The sequence below is a fragment of the Nicotiana sylvestris genome, chromosome 6 (genome assembly GCF_000393655.2).
Source record: "Nicotiana sylvestris chromosome 6, ASM39365v2, whole genome shotgun sequence".
Taxonomy (NCBI): Eukaryota; Viridiplantae; Streptophyta; class Magnoliopsida; order Solanales; family Solanaceae; genus Nicotiana; species Nicotiana sylvestris.
Window position 1 is genome coordinate 20,507,286 of NC_091062.1, and position 4,855 is coordinate 20,512,140.

Consider the following 4,855-nt stretch of genomic DNA (forward strand, 5'->3'; position numbering starts at 1 on the left):
GCTATCAGCTAAGAAAACTCTACTGTCATTTGTTACTTTATTTTTTGCATAAGGCTACTAGTCTACCTTTCAATCTACATAAGGCTACCATTCTGTCTTCCGAGACTAAATGTTGTCTCCATCTGCATTTGCATTGCATAAGGCTACCATTCTGCCTTCCGAGACTAAATGTTGTCTCTATCTGCATCTGCATTGCATAAGGCTACCATTCTACCTTACAATATACATAAGGCTACCATTCTGCCTTCCGAGGCAAAACACTATCTCCATCTGTATCTGCATTGCATAAGGCTACCATTCTGCCTTCCAATTTGCATAAGGCTACCATTCTGCCTTCCGAGACTAAACGCTGTCTCCAACTGCATTTGCATTGCATAAGGCTACCATTCTGTCTTCCAATTTGCATAAGGCTACCATTCTACCTTCCGAGACTAAACGCTGTCTCCATCTGCATTCTTGCATAAGGCTACCATTTTTCCTTCCGAGACTAAATGCTATCTCCATCTGTATTTGCATTGCATAAGGCTACCATTCTGCCTTCCAAGATTAAGTTGTACCTCCATTTGCATTCGCATCTTTGCATAAGGCTATCATTCTGCCTTCCGAGGCTAAGCTCTACCTCCCATTCTCTTTGAAACTAAGCATTATCTCAAGCACCATTTACCTCGCTTTTCTTACGGGCTAAGCTCTGCCCTTCAATTCACAAGACTAAGCTCTGTCTTGTCCGCATCATTGCTACTACATATTTCATGGGCTGAAACATTGCCAACTCATCCAAATGCGTAACCGAAAACACCATGTCGTGGCCTGAGATCTCTCTCAATCTTTTGTACGTCATTATTCAAAGGCGTCATGGTTCAGAGGCACCATCCTCATAGCCCGAGAACATCATTTCATGGCTTGCAAATCCTTTATCATACACTTCATGGCCCATGATATCATGGTCTAAGGACGTCATCCTCATCGTCCTAAGACAACATTCTTGGTCCAACGGGAATTTGCATCATGTTTAAAATTTACGCACAATATATGCTTGTATTGCTTATTTACGGGTAAGATGGCGAGTAATGGCCATACCGGCAGGAGCGACCCTGCTCCAGTTCCCGTAGCCATATCTAACCTAACCATTCCTGTAAATTGCCCACTCACCCGACCCTAGATATTGTGTCCATTCTTGAAACCACTTCATCGGTATACTCCGTCGATGGATCCTGAACTATATATGGCCTGATTCCTGTAAAACCAGGGATATGTAAGAAACTCAGAAGCCAGGGTGCAGCCTAAATCTTCCCAAACCGTTTCGTTCGGTTAAAATTGGCCATCATATCTTTACCCAACAACTCTTTCATCCTTCTCGGGTAAAGAGGGGCAGCTGTTGATTCCCAATTTTTTCCTATATATTTTCTAAATATGTAAGATATCTTCAAATTGCATATATATGCATATATAAGCATGTTCAAGTGTTTTATTATTTTCTCCCATAATTTTAAAGCTTTAAATTGATTTATTTTCTCCCTTTATATCCATAAAATCCCCAATAATTATTTCTAAAATTATTATTTTGATCACTCACCTATTGGATTTTTATATTTATGCCAAAATATGGCTAAGGTAATTTTTAACATATTTTAATAGTTACATTTAGTATTTTTAAAGCTAAATTGCACATAATTGCAATATTAGCCATTTTAAGGTTTAATTATGTTTTATACACATAAAATTGTATCCTGTATATTTAAATTGTTAATAAGGTGTTATAAATCATTTTATTCTTTTAAATTAGTTTTCATAAACCATTCACTATTTTTATAATTTAAATAGGGAAAAATAGCTATTTAAATTATAGCCAAATTTGGCTTTCAATTATAGCCCAAATCAAACCCCCAATTTCCCAACCCAATTTCAATTAAAAACCGACCCTAACCCAATTTAAATCCTACCCGAACCAGACCTCCTCTCATCCTGGCCGTTGATCTCTAAGATCAACGAGCCATATTCCCCTTACCATAATTAATCCCAAACGACCCCAAAACCCTCTCATTCTCACAAATCCGCCGCCCCTGAATCCCCCATTCTCTCCATCTCTCTCTGAAACCTAAAGCTAACCCTAGCCGCTGCCACCCAAACTAGCCCTAATCCCTTCAATCCTCACTCAATCCATGGACTCCCATGGCTATTTGAGATGTATACCCGTCTCCTACATCTCCTGGTTGCTCGTTTTTGTGATCTCGTGGAAAGATATCGAAGAGATCTAGTCCAGACCTTGCTCAACTTCTATCCATGGTCTTTTATGCTACTTTCTGGCCATCAATGGCTGTTCGAGTCAGATCCATGGCCTTTCCGGCTAAAACCGATAACAATCTAATGTTTTCTCATTTTTTTTTGGGTTTTCTGAAACTCTAACCCTTGATATTCTCCATTTTTCTTTAGAACTGTCTTCGGTCTAGGTGTATCCATGAGTTTTAACTGATCTTTTCTTCATCTCTTTTATTTTCTGAAAAAACCTAGCTAAAAATCCTCCGATCTTTTCGATCTGTGATGGATCTATGTGTTTCTTAAGGTTTTCACTTCTTTTCCTTAAATTGTTTCTCCGATTTCAAACAGTTTCTTCATTTTCCAAACTAGGGTTTCAAAACCCTTCTTGTAAAAAAAAACGATTTCTTTCTGATTACTGTGATTTTTAGCATGTTTAAACATTACCTGAGTCTTTCCTTTTGTCTCGATTCATTTTTTGTCGAGAAACCCTAATACTTATAGGTTCGATTCGAAGTTTTAATTTGTTTACGGTGTGTTTGCATGACTATTATGAACCTTCTGAGCTTTATGTGTGTTCTATATGCTCTTGTGCTTCCTGTTTTGATTTGTTCTTAAGGTTTCTTTGTTTTTGTCCAAACCCGTGTCATTTATGGGTCCGACCATTTGTTTAACTGATTGTTCACATAATTTATGGTGATTCTATGTAATCTCCTTAAACCTACAGCTTTGGTTTTCTGTATTTTCCTTGTAATTTTGTACTGACTTTTCGAAATATCTTCCTTACTTTTGTGATACGTTCCTTAGTAAGTGTTGATTCCCTGTGATTTTCATTCTCATTTGTGATTCTCTGAACTAATTTTCATAGTTAAATTGTACTCTACCCTGTTTATGTGGACAATATGTTGTTATTATACTTTCCTTACTTGAAAATATTTTGTACTTAGTCCTTATTACATGCTACATGCTTTTACTATTCCTATTATGGTAAACTTAGTCTTACGAGCAATTCTTTATATTATTTGATACAACTGGTACCCATTTGAACTATGACTCCCTAATTGAAGGGATTCCAGGTCTTTAATTGATTCTAATTTGTATTATTTCTATAATTATGATAATTCAGTACTCGTTACCTTATTTTCCTGCATGTTTTCAAAAACTACAAATACTTTACCCCCTCTTGTTTAAACACACGAACAATTAGTTCAGAACACACACATATGCACTCAAACTCTCTTTTCTTTCTCTACTACTTGTGCTACTACTTTGTCTAGTCGGCTGGAAGCCAATGCTAGACTGTGGAACTCTGATTGTTTTACTTTTTTTGCACTTTGCTTCTTCAACTAGTATGTTCCTTGTTCAAATTTTGAAACTCAACTCTATGTATTCCCTTGTTTGTCAATCCCTGTCTCTTTCTGCACTGATTTAATGGATCATGCTATTAAATTGCACTTCTTGTCTACTGGTTTACTTAGCATGCCTAGAATTCTGGCCTCTATTGTTCAAATGTAATCAACATGTTTACTTATTCCTGTTTATGTCCCTCAACTAGTATGTCTCCTAATGTACTTGATTAACACTAATTCATGATTAATTATGTGTTTCTGATTTGGGTCCTCTATGTCCCTAACCCCTACTTCCTTGTTTGTAACTGCTGAAGCTGTACTACTCTCTAAACTTGTTCCGTGGGTGTTGTTACTCCTATCCCCTTTTCCTTTCAAAAAACTGTTTTCACTAAGCAACTCTTCTATTGTTTTAGAAACTTATTTCAAACATGCTATTTTCAAAACTATTTTCCAACTTAACTTATTTAAATCTATGTCAAGCACTCTCACATATACTCTTAGACTACTAGGTTCTGCCCTTTTTGTGTGAGTCTTGCCTTGGGACCCTAGAGATCCCTTTGAACTTGGACACATAAGAGCTGGCCCTTCCACACTGCACTCACTCTGTTTGGTTATGCAATCTGGGTGTGAGCACTGCCCGAGATCCCTTGAGGTCCTTAGGGAACTCTAACACACCCAGATATAAGAGAGGCTACGGAACAACATTGGCATTTTAGGTGATTTATTACATAACTCAAAGAGGAAGTCCAAATCAGGCTTCCTATAGTGTAGCTTCTTATTTTTCATTTCTACTTATGTAATTCCCTCACATGGCCTGTAATAATTTGTATACAAGTATTGGGGTCGCTAGTGAAAAGGGGTAGGGTAAATATGCATGCTATAATTTGTTAGGGGTAGAAGACATGTTATTAGGTTTATATTCGTAATTGTGCAATAGAAACCATACTTAGGATTCATACAATGCATTAGAAATCATGTTCTTAGGCCCTATGTTTCTTGCTTCAGCACCTCATTCATTGATCCATGCTCTATGCTTATGCACATAGAAATACTGCTCTTAGGGAAATTCTGCAATCCTGCCATCTGCATTTAGAAATCCTGCTCTTAGGAAATTCTGCAATCCTGCCATATGCATTTAGAAATCCTGCTCTAGGAATTCTGCGTCATGAGTTTTATACATGCACCTTAGACACCATGTTTTAGGATCTTATTTGCACTTGCATTCACACTTAGTGTAAATTGCTAATTATAAA